Here is a 16710-nt window from a genome sequence, read left to right on the forward strand (position 1 = left end):
TTATTATTATTATTATTATTATTATTATTATTGTATGTATGTGTTACTAGGGATTGAACCCAGGAGCATTCTACCTCTGAGCTATACCATAATTCCCATTTTATTTTTATTTTGAAACAGGGTCTTTCTAGCTTCATAAGAGTCTCACTACTTGCTAAGGCTGTCTTCAAACCTGCGATCCTCCTGTCTCAACTTCCCAGGTACTGGAGTTACAGGCATGCCCCACCACATTTGGCTCTGTGACATAATTTTTATAAGTAGGTAACCATCGTGTGTGTGTGTGTGTGTGTGTGTGTGTGTGTGTGTGTGTGTGTTACTGGAAGGTGGAACCCAGGCACTTTCTATCTCTATCCCCTGGAGGTAGAAATAATTATAAATAGGTAGAAATAATTATAAATTATTTTATAATTTATTTGGAAACAGGGTCTCACTAAGTTGCTGAGAGCCTCACTAAGTAGCTGAGGCTGGCTTTGAACTTATGTGATCCTCCTGTCTCAGCCTCCCAAACGCTGGGATTACAAGCTTTCGCCACCACCCCAGCCAGTAGGTAACCATCTTTCAAGAGTGAGATAATGGTAAGTTGGAGCATAAACACTTTTAGGAAGATTTACTTTTATGATTACCAACTGTTCTAGCACGTTGGAAACCAATGACTTGGAAGTTTGACATTTTTAGAATATTTTTGTGGGAAAGATTGAGGATGTCCAGGCTGTAGAAACTCTCAAAGAAGTAAGTGCCTTTTCTGTTTTGTAACCTGGGGCTCCTGGCTTCAGTGCTGCCCCTGGGTACGGTGGGGAAGGTGGGAAGGAGTGACGTGGTGCTTCCTCTGCCCCATTCAGTTTCTTATTTCCAAATGGAGAAGGGCCCAGAACTGATGGAAATAAATTTTCCTGTCTTTCATTCTCTCTGGCCATGTGGAGAATGGGTGGGTACATGTGTTGAAGGCTCTGAGCTTGTCTTTCTTAGTGGCCGCGATCCAGGCAGGGTGTGCAGGGCAGCCTGGCAGTGGGTAGCTGCAGAGGGCCGCTCCAGGAGCTCGGGTATGTTCAGGTATGTAGACAGAGCTGAATTAGCACGGTCCCATCTTCTGCTGGGGCTGCAGTAAATCTTTATGACGCCACTTTTCTCTCCAGGGACGACTAAAAAGAAAAATGCTCGTCAACTTTCTCCCGTTATTTTCTCTTTCTCTTATCCCTTCTCTCTCTCTGAAAAGATTAGCACTGCTAATCATAGTAGAAAAATTCACTGGGTGTGCTGCTAAGAACTTACTCTGAATGTCAGACACTCTGGTGACATGAAAGCTTCTCCCCACCACTCCCTGGAAGTTTGGAGTGTGTTTTCCTTCTAGAAGAGACTTTATATCTAGTCCCAACAGCCTAAAATTATATATAAATTTTACAACTGAAATTTGTTAGAAATGGTTTGGTAAAACTCAACTTCTTATTCTACTCCTGTTCCTAAGTAGATTTTTCTATCTCATTCATTCATTTTCCCCCACTAATTTTATTTTTAACAATCTTCTTTTTTGTCCTCTACCTTTTAGTAGACTTTACTAAATATTGCATATTCTTCTTTATTTATTCATTTTCTTCTTTCTTTCTTTCTTTCTTTCTTTCTTTCTTTCTTCCTTCCTTCCTTCCTTCCTTTCTTTGTGTTACTGGGGATTGAACCCAGGGACATTTTACCTCTGAGCTACACCCAGCCTTATTTTATATTTTATGTCGAAACAGGGTCTTGCTAAGTAGCAGAGGGCTTTGCTTAGTTGCTGAGGCTGGCCTTGAACTTGCAATCCTCCTGTCTCAGCTTCCCATGTACTAAGATCACATGTGTGTGCCACCACGCTGTGCTCCCATATTCTTTCTACTTAACAATTTCATTGTTCTTATAACTCTAATTTTGTTCTTTTAGTTTTTCTATTTTTTGTTTTAGTTTTTTTCTAATGACTTTTCTCATTGTGTTATATACTAAAAAGATATTCTGTTATATTCCAAAGTGACCTAGCGGTTCCTCCCGTAGACTTTGTTTCTGCCTTTGTCCTTCCTCTCTGGCTTCAACCGTGAGTCAAAGTTAAAAACTCTGGAGAATGGCGTAGACCCCTCTCCAAGCAAGGAGCTAGATGAAGGTGATGGTTCTCCTTGGTCACCTGGTCACCAGCCCAAGGCTGAGCCCTGCCTCAGTCATACACCGTTCTTTTCCTCTTCTGCCTCACCCCACAAATGTGAGCTCTACCCTTCCTCCAACTCCATCTTGAACAACATGGTGCCACTGTCTTCCCTGGCCCACAACCAATGTCACTCAACATTACATTCTTACCACCAGCCGGGTGTGGTGGTGCACACCTGTAATCCCAGTACTTGGGAGGCTGAGGCAGGCAGATCACAGGCTCACGCGAGCCTCAGCAATTTAGCAAGACTCTCCGAACTTAGTGAGACCCTGTCTCAAAGTTAAAAAAATAAAATAAAAATGGCTGGGGTGCAGTTTAGAGGAAGAATGCCCCTGGGTTCAGTCCCCAGTACCCCTAAACAAAAGAAAACTTTACCACCACCACCACCACCACCACACCACTATCTCCCGGCACTTGTGCTTCACTGTCAGCCTGCTCCCATGTGCTTCACCCCAAGACTGCAAAAGCTGAGGCCAGTGAAGTTCGCTCTGAAGTCTCAATAGCTCCCTTTACCCTACTTTAAAACAGAGCTCAGACTTTAAGCTTGCTCCCGGGCCTATGCACACCCTACCCCAGTCCTCTCTTTCTCTAGGGCCTCCACCACAAAAGCAGGTGTAGCACAAGGGAGTGTTAAAGAAATGGTTGAATCTAAAAATAAGATGTTTGCAATAGCCAAATGCCATAATACACGAGATTTACGCAATGCCTAGTAGGTGTCAAAATCAAGAAAAACTAAAAAGGCAATGTATGTGAATGATGAGCTTAACAGCAGCTGTGTATATACCATTAGATTATAAAGATCAACAGTGCGCATAGCTATAACTGGGCTTGTTTCTATGCAGTCAGATCCAGGGAATTCACTATTTATTTATTTATTTATTTATTTATTTATTTATTTATTTGGGTGCTGAAGCTCAAACCCAGGACCTTGAGCATGCTAAATATACACTCTAGCCGGGCGTGGTGGCGCACACTTGTAATCCCAGCACTTGGGAGGCGGAGACAGGAGGATGGCGCTGGTTCGGAGCCAGCCTTGCTGGCTTAAGAGACCCTGTTTCCACATAAAAAGGTAAAAAAATAGGTCTGGGAGTGTAGCCTGTGGGAGTGTATCTCGGAGGTAGAAGGGCTTCCAGGAACCCCAGTACCACACACACACAAAAAAAAATACACACACACACACACACACACACACACACACTCTCTCTACCATTGAGCTATATCCCCCGGCCCCGGATTCTTTGTCAATTTTCTAGTACTTATACAAAAGGGCTTTTATGTTATATTTCTTTCTCTGTCTCTGTCTCTGTCTCTCTCTCTCTCTCTCTCTCTCTCTCTCTCTCTCTCTCACACACACACACACACACACACACACACACACACACACACAGTGTTCTACTTGCGCCCCTGCTGACTCAATGAAACACAAAAATGTCGAATAAGGTCCTCAGACAACTTTTCAGCTCCACCTGCTTCTCGCTGCCTCCCCCTGTGTACCGTACACATCCTGCTCTGTCTGTTTTGCAGTGTTGGTGGACCTCGGGGCCTCATGCTAGATCAGAGCTCTGTCGCTAAGCTACCTCTTCAGCCTGTATCTCTGCTTTTTTTGCTCACAATAATCCACGTTTACTTCCTTGTCCCTAGGCTTTCCCCACCTTCGTGTACACCCTAGTCTTCTACTCTCCACCCCAAAGCTATGGTTCCAAGTACAAAAGCTTCAGGGTCCCAGAGCATACATGTTCATTCTACAAAAATACATTATTGAGGGCACTGGCTTCACAGCCATGACTTATAGGACTCTTCCAAGTGCTTTATTCTTAATTTATATTAGTTCTCATTGATTTGTATTTAAAAGTCTTTCTTAGCAAGGAATAATTCTGTTTTTTAAAGCTAGGGTTACCTTCTTCCATGTCTCATCCTAGGGACAGAGAATAAGAATGGCCCTAACAGAATAGGGACCGCACGGTGCCCAGAGTGTTTATTTGCCTGGTTTCAATGCTTCAGAGACCAAACACACAAAATATTCATCAACAGGATGTGAAAAAGGATAGAGTGGGTTGGAGTAGAGTGTAGCCCTCCTTCTTCTGATTGCAGATGATGGATTTAATACCAGCTGGCATTTCCTGACCAACTGCTTTGAAATTGTACCATCAGTGGCATTCGCGATAGCTCTAACTTAGATCTCAAAATAGCACAGCCCAGGGTGGCGGTTGTGTGATTTTTAAAGTCCCGTCTCCCCACCCCCATCCTTTGCTCCTCACCCCACAAGGGCAGGAGAATGCGGGCAGCCAGTGCCAATCACAGAGTGACTCCAAGTCCTTGAACTGGGGACAAATGCACGCACGTCCGCGTCAACGACAGCCAGCAGGTCTCCCTCAGCCCCTGCACCTGCTTCGGACCTGCCACTCAAAGCCATCATATTTTTCCTTTTAAAGAGGCGGAATATTTGTGGATGGTGTAACTGGAGACAGCCGCTGCAGGGCTCTGCAAGAATCCCTTTGCAATTCACAACACCCACTCCTCAGAGCAGAGCGGGGAGCCACATTGCTTGGAAAGTTGAGCTAGATCGGGGCAGGGCAGGCGCCTAGAAGCCAAGGGACGTCGCAGCTGCTCCCAGAGAATGGACTCGACACTTAGAAGAAAAGACGTCTGGATTGTGGGCAGCCTGTGCCTCCTGTCATCTTCAGTCCTCTGGCGCCTATTCTGGTCTGTGATGACACGGGGAAGCCACAGGCAGGCTCCTGAACATGCGCAGGTAGTAAAATCCCTCTTAAACAAGACAGATAGATTTTTGCTATTTCTGTTTTGTGTGGATATTGCTACCCCAGGAGAGGTGCTTGGAATGCACGGTTGGGTGTAATGGAATGTGTGCCCTGCTGACGCCTTGCCCGGGACCACGGTCGGTCGGGATGGCTGGATAATAATAGCGGCGTGTGGCACCTCTTGACATTTTCAATAATTGCACTGGCTTTTGGGGAGCCTCGAGGCAGCCACGCCTGGGCTATATTCAAGTTGGTGATCTATTTTTGGGTGTGAGAGCTAAAAAGATAATGTTACCATCACTTCGTTTTCCCTTCTCTTTCGTGCCTTAGTTATGAAAAGGATAAAACATAGGCACATCTCCTCCTCCTCTTAGGAAACTTATTGCAAATACAGCGTCAAAGGGGTGACAAAAGCTGCCTTCTGAAAGAGCGGCCTTCTAAACTGAGCTGATGCTGCTTTTCTTGTGATGCCCAGCTGTCCCAAGAATGGAATTCAGCCAGGGAAATAGCAGAATTCTGGAGGAAGAAAAGTAATTTACTATTCTAAGGACCTTGCACTTTTCAAGAGAGGGGATATTCATGTCTAGGGAAACAGCTCTTTCCACATCTTTAATTTTTTCTTATCAATGGAAGCATATAATACACTTTTTAAAAACAATATAAAAGAGTTTAGAAAATACTACAGAAAATAGTCCAGATCCTTGTTTCTATCTGAAGGTGGGTTAATAGCAGTTTTTCTCGGTTTTTCTTTCATTATCATCTGCTTTCTCCCCCAAATTTAAGGGTTCTCCTCCTTGGTTAACCCCTCTCATAAAATTTTATTTATCTTCTGACATTTACTTTTATTACTGTATTGTAATTGTACATCATAGCGAGGCTGAAAGCGATAGAAATATATCGGCATACTCTGCTTGGTGTGCTTCCCTCTGGATCCCACTGAGGCATAAAAAGAGCAAAATTATGTCGTTTGTAGTAAAATGGATGGAACCAGAGATATTGTGCTAAGTGAGATCAGCCAATCTCAAAAGTCAGGGGTGGTACATTTTCTCATATGTGGAAGCTAGGGAGAAAACAGAGACCCAAAGGGACCCCAGATGAATGAGGAGAGAGAGAAGTAGGGTCGCGGTAGGGGCTGGGGTGGGGGGAAGGGAAAGAGAAGAATCGATGAAGGAAACAGTTCAAATAATGGTATGTCCATATATGAAAACATCACTACCAACATCACTAACATGCTTATTTACTTTTAAAAAATTATGTTGCTAGCCGGGCGTGGTGGCACACACTTGTAATCCCAGCATTCGGGAGGCTGAGACAGGAGGCTCACAGTTCGAAAACAGCCTGAGCTGCTACTTCGTGAGGCCCTTTGCAACTCAGTGAGACCCTGTTTCAAAATAAAGAATAAAAAATAGGACTGGGAGTGTAGCTCAGAGGTAGAATGCCCTCAATATGCAAAAAAAAAAAAAAAGTTATGTTGCTGGCAGTGCTGGGAATTGAACCCAGGATTGAACACTTGCTAGGCATGTGTTCTACTGCTGAGCGACACCTTCAGCCCTTCCCAATAAGTCATTTTTTTGGTGTGGTACTGGGGGTGGAACCCAGGGGCTTTTCTACCTCCAGGCTATACTCCCCGACCTATTTTATACTTTATTTGGAAACAGGGTCTCACTAAATTGCTGAGAACCTCACTAAGTAGCTGATGCTGGCTTCAAACCTGTGCGATCCTCCTGTCTCAGCCTCCCAAGCGCAGGGATTACAAGCGTGCGCCACCATGCCTGGCTTCCTAATAAATCTTAATACACAGGTGTACTGTACACCTGTTAATGCATTGTGCATGTATGCATGCTTTATACATAAAAAGAGGAAGACGTTTTTCATCCCTTCTTCACCAAGAACCAATTCTCACTCCTTTGGGTTGTATTTCTCCTATAGACAGTGCATGATTTACAGTTTAATAAAATATTTCAGCAAAGCTAGAATGGCAGGATAGGAGAGGAAGAAGGGTGAGGTAGATTAATAGAGGAGCTACATCTGAATATATGTAAAAGTATGAACGTAGCATGGTCAACCTGGACACTCATGTTGGGATCAGGGAAGGGGAAGGGGGGAGGGCACCAAGCACAGTGTGAATGTATGCCATTTTTAATATGTTCCACATAATAGTAAAAATAAATTAAAAAAAGATTTATAGTATGGTGGTGGATGATAAATCCCTGTACCAATGCATACATGCCTTATTTATATTTCATTCCATGGGAGACCACCAACTCTGCCTCCTGGTGGTGTTGAGAAAAATACAGCTCTAAGAATTGCCTTTTCTAACGGCCCTGAGCCAAGTTCACATTCAGAGGTATTTTCAAATATTGGGGTGGTTTACCCATCATCTGATCTATCTAAGTTGAAGAAAATGCAAAAATAATGGGAGAAAGACAGCAACAATTTTTTTTAAGGTAGGATATAAAACATTATGCTGGGTGTGGTGGCGCATGCTTGTAATCCCCGTGCTTGGGAGGCAAAGACAGGAGGATCACGCAGGTTCGAAGCCAGCCACACGCTGGCTTAGGAGACCCTGTTTCAAAATAAAAATATATACAAAAATAGGTCTGGGAGTATAGCCCAGAGGTAGAAGGGCTTCCAGGAACCCCAGTACCACCAAAACAAACAAACAAACAAACAAACAAACAAACAAATCATACTTCTCCCATTTGGAAAAGAAGGTACTAATGTCACTCAGGTTGTGAGAATGTGGACCTCTGGCATTTCTGGATGAAAATGTTAACAAGTATTTTGGCTCCTTTTTTTTTTTTTTTTTTGGTGGTACTGGGGTTCCTGGAAACCCTTCTCCGGGCTATACTCCCAGACCTATTTTTATATTTTTATTTGGAAACAGGGTCTCTTAAGCCAGCAAAGCTGGCTTCGAACCTGTGCGATCCTCCTGTCTCCGCCTCCCAAGCACAGGGATTACAAGCATGTGTCATCACGCCTGTCTATTGGCTCCTTTTTAAAAAAAAAGTTTTTGTAACTTTTTAGCTATAAAGAAAACCTCAAATCAGATTAGACGACACGTTCTCTTAGCTTTTCCCATTGTTAATGATTATTTAGAAATACAGGCAATCTATTGTCTTAGAAATTTCTTAGAAATGGTGGCGCACGCTTGTAATTCCAGTGCTTTGGGAAGCTGAGATAAGAGGATCGCACAGGTTCGAAGCCAGCCTCAGCTACTTAGTGAGGTCCTCAGCAACTTAGTGAGACCCTGTTTCCAAATAAAATATAAAATAGGTCTGGGAGTATAGCCTGAAGGTAGAAAGCCTCTGGGTTCCACCCCCAGTACCACAAAAAAAAAAAAAAAAAAAAAAAAAGAAATTTCTACAAGTGAAAAAGTTTTAGGAACTATCTTTTATAGATGCCCCCAGAGAATCCTATTTGTGATATTAATGTACTCTGTCTCTCTCTCTGAAGCAGGAAGCCATAGAAAGGTTTCCCGATGCACTGGTATGGATTCTTTCCTGTGTAAAGTTCTGGGCGTCCTTGACCAAATGCACAGACAAAGTCATGTTCATGGCTATGTTGTTGCAGCCTCTCAGAGTAATGAATGATGGTTTGATGCCATGTCTCTTATTTGTGGTAGTATGAAAAAATCTTTTTCCCTAAAAGTTGCAAGAATATTATAAAAAAAACATAAATGTTGTAAATTGAGGCTTTGTTCCTAGGTAGGAGACTGGCTAACCTGCTGGACAATGAAAACATGGCCACATGAGGCTCCTATCCATTTACCTATCATTATGGTTGAGAGATGTCCACTTATCTATTAGCACTTTCCAGACTCCCTCCATGATGTTTGCTATACAGTTGCCTGCCCTGTATCTGTAGCTTCTGCACCTGTGGATTCAACCAAAGTACAGATCAAACATATTTGAAAAAGAAAACGTGTCTGTATTGGTTGTCTACAGGCATCTTCCCTTGTCATTATTTCCTAAAAATACAAAATAACAACTACTTCCTTAGCACTTGTGTTTTGTCAGCTATTATAAGTCATCCAGAGGTGACTTAAGGTGTAAGAGAGAAAATGTGTATATTATTTGCAAATACAACTTCCTTTTCTATACAGGACTTGGGAAGGAGTCCTAGAACCAGTCTCCCCAAGATACCCTATTAACATTTCTAACGAGTCATTTAAAATACTTAGAAAAAGCAAAAACAGGGTGAAATGTTGGTTTTGATGCGGTAATTATAGGTTTTTCTAAGGCACAACATGCACAAAGTAAAACGTTAAAGCAGGGCTGTTCATCTACAAACTAAAATCACCTAAACCCCCCACAGTACGGTGGTCCAGATTAGCCAAGTCAGGTGATGCCTGGACTCAGGAACTATTTCTAGACCTTTGTTCAGTGGCATTTGTTCCTTTCACCTTTGTGTCTCATTTTCTGCCCACCAGTGTGGTGACAATCACAATCAGCAGGCAATCTCTAGAGAGCAGACCGAGAAAATGGGTAATAGAAGAGTTCACTGTAGAAAGCTGTTACTTGGAAAAGTTCACTTAGAGTTCTTAGGTGCCCAGCACTGTGTCTCCATAAGATCACCGGAAAGCAGAGCCTAAGACCAGGACTTGTGTGTGGGTGCTTCCTTTGGGAATTGGCTCTTGGGAACAGGCATGGGGACCCAGCCATGTGAAGTAAGGAAGCCCCACAGGGTCTTTGCCAGTCCGCACTGTGGGCAGGAGGACCTCAGAGCTGCACTTCTCTCCTGGGCCTGAAGGGGGCGCTCATCCACCCGGTGCCATACTGGTCAAGCCTACCAGACTTGTATTTTCCTGGTATTTTCAATTGCTAGTGCTTTCGCAGAGAGGCATATATTCTCATGTATTTAAAGTTACACTGTCCGCCTTCCAAGTAGGTACTGTTCTCTCCACGGACAACAAGAGGGTAATTAGCAGGCCCAAGGTCCACCTGCAGGAAGAGGTGCATCCTGAGCTTGGTCTCCAAGTACCACTGAGGATCAACCTGGCCACATCCAACATTGTTAGATATCACTGGTGGCCCAGGCAGATTTCAGGCTCAGCTCTTGCCCTAGGGGAAGTTCTTTCAATTCTTTGCATAGCAGCCTGGGCTGCCTGTCCCTTGCTGCAGGCCCCCCTTGACACACAGGGTGGCTCTTGGGGGCCAAAGTACTACCTCTGTGTGAAAGTGCTCTGTGAAATGTAAAAGTTGGCGGTTGTTGCTGCCATCAGGACATTGTTCTCTTAGGTCCTTCTGTTTGTTTGTTTGTTTGTTTGCAGTACTGGGGATGGAACCCAGGAGCATTCTACCTCTGAGCCACACCCCCAGCCCTACTTTTTATTCTTTATTTTGAAACAGAGTCTCACTGAGTTGCAGAGCGCCTCACTAAGTAGCTGAGGCTGGCCGTGAACCTGCATTTTGTGTGGTTTTAATGATTCTTCCAACTGCATTTACAGTTTCTAATGGGGGAAAGTGTCTGGTTTGCTAGTGCATTTGTGTTAGAACAAAATATTCTCATTTGGATGCCCGCATCAATCTGTCACATAATCTATGGCTTATGGCTTTGTCACAGAGATGAGGGCCCCGGGAGGTCACCAAAGGGAAGGGCCTTGGTCTTCACAGAAAGGAGTTTTAGGGCGGGTTACAGTGAGGCTCCGGCCCATTTTATTGAGAGAAGGAAAGAAGTGTATACTCTGAGAGACAGGGAAGAGCGTGGACACTAAAGGGCGTTGAGTCCACTAGCTACATCTTAACTAGGCTTAATGATATATGTAAAATATATGGTACAAGGACATGACCTAAGAAGATGTTTTTAGTTCTCTTTTGTTTCGGACACTGGATTTTATGAATTATCACCTACTGGAGGTTATCTTCTTTGTTCTTGATGAACAATATCTAATAATGTCCTCATCAGGGCCTTTGTTGTTTTATCTTGTGAACTTAAATGGTACTACACTGATGTAACACGGAGGGTTTGATCAATGGTTGACATGCAGTTGAAGTAGTCAGACGGTATGGATTAGGCCTGGTGTTGTTTGTGATCAGAGTATGTGAAAGTAAACTTCGGATCTGGGCTTTTAATGATGGCCTCTCTTGTTCTGTCCGTCCTGTCTCTTCTCTACCTATCCATGCCTTCTGCCCTAGCTCGGTTTCACCTGCTTGGGGATGTGGAGGCGGGCAGGCTGCTGTGGCATTTTCATAACAAACAGGACACTGAAGAGCTCACTTATGCCATGTGGGTTGTGACTCTAAGATTAGGGACAGTGGAGCTGAGGCTGTAGCTCATTGGTAGAACACGGGCTGAGTATGCTCAAGGCCTCAGGTTGAATTCCCAGCAACACACACACACACACACACACACACACACACACACACACACACACACGAGGAATCTTAAAGTGTAGATATTGAGGGACCTATGAGGTCAGCTTATCCAGATCCTTCTTGGAAGGAGGAGCTCCGGGTCCAAGAGCAGTGAAACAAACTTCTCCATGATGCATTCCAGTAAGGACTGTCCTTTCTGAAATCAGAATTTTCTTCCAACAGAGTCCTCCGGGTTGTCTTGTACGTGTTATGTTTGGCCGGTGCTGGCCTGCTTTGCAGCAGGAGTGGACAGTCCATCACATGGTTACCGTCATGGGCCTCTGGCTGGCGGTTCTCCACACTAAGGTGCGGGAGAGCAGCTAGAGGCCAGGCTTGGGGTAATGGGCCCTGAGTCTCTGCCTCGAGTCCCCAGAGTCAGGCTCTCAGGATGCTTAGCTATCTACCAGGCCCCTGCCTCGGCCCGAGTCCTCCTCTGTCCAGCATCGCAGAAGGAGCCGCCCTGCTGCTTCAGTTTCCTGGGCCCCAGCCTCCTGCTCTACAAAATGCTCATCTCCAGCGGTTCTTCAACGGCCTCACTTTGACAGTCGGGAGTCTGATCTGCAGAGAGAGGCTGTGACGCCTGCGGGCTTATTGATTTTTCCATGGCCCAGGTGTCAGGGCATTCTACAAATGGCAACAACGAGGCCAGCAGCCAGGAGCCTGTGAGCCCCCGCTCTGACCTGCCCAATTAACCTTTAGCTTCTAGTATCTGTGTTCCAAATGTGAGCAGTGGACAGTGATGTAAACCAGCCTGTTCTTACACTTTGTATGCAGTTGAAGGCTACTATTAACTAACAAAATTAGAATAGGGAGTAAACAAGCAAATGAATTATAAAGATAAAATCTGAATTCACACATGCATATAATCTTCTATCAATGCCTAAGTATTCAATTAAATCTTTATACCCAGGTTCTCTATTTATTTACTAAGCAAATAATTACTGAGTCCTAATGCTTTTAAGATACTGTGTGGGTCTTGTGGGATGGTGTTAATAGTTGCCAAATAGTGACTCCGGTTTAAAGAGCAAATCTGTGAAACCCAAAGACACAAGTATTTACACTTATTAATGGTCACTAATGGTCTCAAAATAGAAGCAGAAGCTGAAAAACAAGATCCATTCTCTTCTCCCTTCTCCCTTCTCCCTTCTCTCCTCTCTCCTCTCTCCTCTCTCCTCTCTCCTCTCTCCTCTCTCCTCTCTCCTCTCTCCTCTCTCCTCTCTCCTCTCTCCTCTCTCCTCTCTCCTCTCTCTCTCTCTCTCTCTCTCTCTCTCTCTCTCTCTCTCTTTCTCTCTGTCAGCCTCCCAGGTACTGGGATTACAAGCATGCTCCACCACGTCTGGCTAGCTAGTTTTTACTTTCTTAAAGCTGTGTTTGTAGATAACCTGTTAATGATTTACGCATTTAACTTGGGTCTGTTTATTTACTTATTTTATTTGACAGATACATAAGTAGTCTTCACTACATGAGAGACCTTCTTTTAACCATGTTACAAATGGAAATGTAGCTTGGTAGTAGATGGCCTGCTCAGCACCATGAGGCTCTGGGTTTGATTCCTAGTATTGAAAAAATAAATACATAACCTAATGAAACCAAAACAAAACCCTTACCACAGCCCCAGGAGTCTCTATGGATAATAATAATAATGATCGCTAGTGCTTATTATGTTTCAGATACTGTGCTAAGTTCTGTTCATACAGTATGTTTTCATCCCCACAGTGGCTCCATGAATAAATTGGCAGAATTATTATCTCTGTTCTATAGATAAGAAAGCTGAGGTTTAATGCATTTGGGTTTAGTCAGGTTAAGTATAGGGTTATGCAATTACACTATATACCATGTTATTTTTTTAATGGGTTCACATGTTCAACATATGAAATGGGTACTTAGATTTATTTGTGGATATTTTAACTAGTTTTCCATTTTTTATTTTATTTTATTTTATTTTATTTTATTTTATTTTATTTTGTAGTACTGGGGATGTAACCCAGGGGCATTCAACCTCTGAGCAACATGCTCAGCCCTATTTTTTATTCTTTATTTTGAAACAGGGTCTCACTGTGTTGTAAAGGACCTCACTAAGTAGCTGAGGCTGTCTGCAAACCACGACCCTCCTGTCTCAGCCTTCCAAATGCTAGGATTACAAGTGTGCACCACCATGCCCAGCTCTATTTTTCTTTTTCTTTTTTTAAAATACTTTATTTGGAAACAAGGTCTCACTAAGTTGCTAAGAGCCTCACTAAGTAGTTGAGGCTGGCTTCAATTCTCCTGTCTCAGCCTCCCAAGCATGGGGATTACAAGCGTGTGCCACCACGCCCGTCTTATTTTTCTATTTTTAAATAACATATTCCTTACAGTAGTTTTGGGTTCACAGAAAAACTGAAAGCATGGTACTGAGGTATATCGTGTACCCACCCCACCCCCAACATGCACACCCTCCCCCAAAGAGCACCACTCACTCACTGGAACATTTGTTACAATTGCCAGTTCTGCTGAACATTTACAACAGGGTTCTCTCTGATATTTTGGTGTTTTTTACATTCTGTGCATTTGGATAAATAAATAATGGCATCTATCCATCCTTAGAGTAATTTAAAAATCATTTAAAAATTAACAAATGCTTTAAAACACGCTGTCATCACTAATAAATTTCCTAAAGATTCAGCTTGTTTTTATCTTCACGTGCTCTGAAGCATGTTTTAAATTCGATGATTGTTTTTATGGCCAGACTGGACAGATTAAAAACATCCATCCAGTCTCAGTCACAGCAAATTGAGGTGCTTCCCTGGATTAGCGAGGTAACAGCGACCTCCAGTGGAGAGAAGTTGTAAAAGCTAGTGCAGGAAGCTAACAGCTTTTGCAAATAATCCTCCCTCCCTCCTCTCCTTTCCTCTTCTCTCTTGGGACAGAATCTTCACATATGCTAAGAGAAAGCGCTCTACCAATGAGCTCTCCCCCCAGCCCCAGTGTTTACTATTAAGGGCAACTACATTGTACCCAACTCTGAGCATCCTTTTGTTTGGGGTACTGGGGATGGAACCAGGGCCATTCTGCCTCTGAGCTACACCCCACCCCTACTGAGTTTCAAAGGGCCCCACTAAGTAGCTGAGGCTGTCCACGAACTGCGATCCTCCTGTCTCAGCCTCCCGAATGCTGGGATTACAAGTGTGCACCATCACTCCCGGCTCTGAGCATCTTTTCTGTGGCCTGATCTCTTTCCTGCACAGACTCCTGCAGATTTACTTTCTTGCACGATGTATCTCCTTTCATGCCTGTTTGTATCTTTCTTTGGGTGGGTAGTTGTCCTCAGTTTCCCAGATGCCTTGGCTCCATCTTGGACTTCTTATCGCTGTACTGTCTTGGGCTATGGAATCCTTGTCCCTCCCCCTCCCTGTTACACCCTGTCAGACACTAGTTATATATTCAATGTTCTCTCTCTCTCTCTCTCTCTCTCTCTCTCTCTCTCTCTCTCTCTCTCACTGGAATTAAGGCACTATGTGTTATTTTTCTCTCCATCTTCATCTAAGGGTATATATAGAGAAGATAAGTTATCATCAGAGACCATGATAAAGGAGAGAAGAATCGGGCTCCATCCTGAGTACAATGGCCGTCTGTGCACCCTGTGTCGCTGGGTGCTTACGTACTGCCCATCATAAGCCCCCACTACACAGCCTTTGATTTTCTAAGGCATTTTCTCATCTGTGATCTTGGTACTAGTTGGGCATTCTAGTAATGCTAACAGTCATATCAGAGTCACTGGGTTAAACAGAAGCCCACTGGGATCTATTTGCAATTATTCCATTTTAATAATTCTCTTTTTGTACAATCAATACTCTTTTCCATAGGATTATTATTCCCTCAACACATAATATTAGAAATCTTCAATGCAAGTTAAAAACGTGTATATAGGAGCACTCATATACACACACATATGCACCCTGAAGTCTCTGGGAAGCTATAACTATAATCCCTCCTTCCCCTTGTAGTGATGGGAATTGAACCCAAGGGCATTCTACTTCCAACCTACATCCCTGCCCTTTCTTATTTTTTATGTTTAAAAACAATCTCCCTAGGTTGCTGAAAGTCTTGCTAAGTTGCTGAGGCTGGTCTTGAACCTGTGATCCTCCTGTCTCAGCCTCCCAAATACTGGGATTACAGGCATGTGCCACCACACAGTCAGGAAGTGTTAACTCATATCTGCAACATCGATAGTGCCACTTATTCTAAGAGTTTTCAACATTTATTTGATCACCAAGCTCTTCTCTTTCTTGACTCATTATTAGCACTCACAGAGTTATAAAGCACGCGTGGAGGAATTCTGGTTTAGGGTGGACTGATGATTGATTCTGGTATCACACACACCCGAATCCAAACCGCTGTGAGACTGCTTGCTTCTGTGTGATTTTGGTCACTTAACTTTGCTGAGTTTCAGTTATTGGTTCATCAGATGGGTATCACAGTACCAATCTTGCAGGGAGAGTGGGGAGGGGATTAGACTAGGTAATTTATCTATAAGCAAGTGACTCCATGCCTGGCACAGAGATGTGACCCCCATATTTAATTTCTGGTCCCACTTCTTTATCCTGCCCCACAGCTTTCTCAGACTTCCCCCTACTCTGTGATGTTTGAAACCCTTCAAGATCAGATTCAAACCCTACCACACTCGCAATAAAGTGGTTGAGTACCCTGTGCCGTGTGTGTGGCTAATTTGGGTGCCCTTCGCGTTCATAATTATTCCATTTGTGAACTCTTCCTGCAAGGGAATCACTCCCTGTATTTCTTTGTATTCTTTACATGAGATATGTCCGTTCTTGTTTGTGTATTTGTTATCAATGCATTTTAGGTATAATTTCATATTTGAGAGTAATGATTATGATTCTTATTTCAAATATTTGGATAAAGCAATGCGTTGGTCCAGCCTCCATGTGGCAGGATGCTTGGATTAACATTAGGTTTTGCATGTCTATCTCAAGAGCTTCCAAGAAGACATACTTGAGTGGTATTTTCATAATTTCAAGGCTGGCGGAATCAATTTCAAGAAGTCAGTATGCTCTGACATGCTCTAACTTTCTCCATTTATCCTCAGATCAGCGTCAATAAAAAGGAAAATACCCACAAGCCTGTGTGTGCTTTCTGTCCCTTTCTGAAGAATATGACAATCCGATTCTTTTAGGTCAAAAAGAGTCTTTTAACTTTAACTTTGAAATGGCAGTGAAAATTTTTTTATAACAAGAGCTGGCAGGCATTGTCTGGATTCTGAAGCCCCTTTTGTAAGTATCCTAGAAAGAAAAGCTTTATATAAGCATGTTTTTTTTTTTTGCACATTCTAATCTTTGATAGTTGTTATTTTATGTGTGGTGCAAAAATAGCCATTCCCCACATCCTAGAATCATATTACTCCAACTGTAGCCCGTGTCTGACTGGGCAGCATCGG

General features: G+C 43.3%; 1 protein-coding gene across 1 annotated transcript in view; it reads left to right on the forward strand.

The window, feature by feature from the left end:
* The window catches only part of MYLK4 (myosin light chain kinase family member 4), a gene marked incomplete at both ends in the record, with an annotated part of 113185 nt that overhangs the window by 27123 nt on the left and 69352 nt on the right, over positions 1–16710 (forward strand). The window lies entirely within an intron of this gene.

Source organism: Muscardinus avellanarius (genome assembly GCF_963383645.1).
Source record: "Muscardinus avellanarius genome assembly, chromosome: 14".
NCBI lineage: Eukaryota > Metazoa > Chordata > Mammalia > Rodentia > Gliridae > Muscardinus > Muscardinus avellanarius.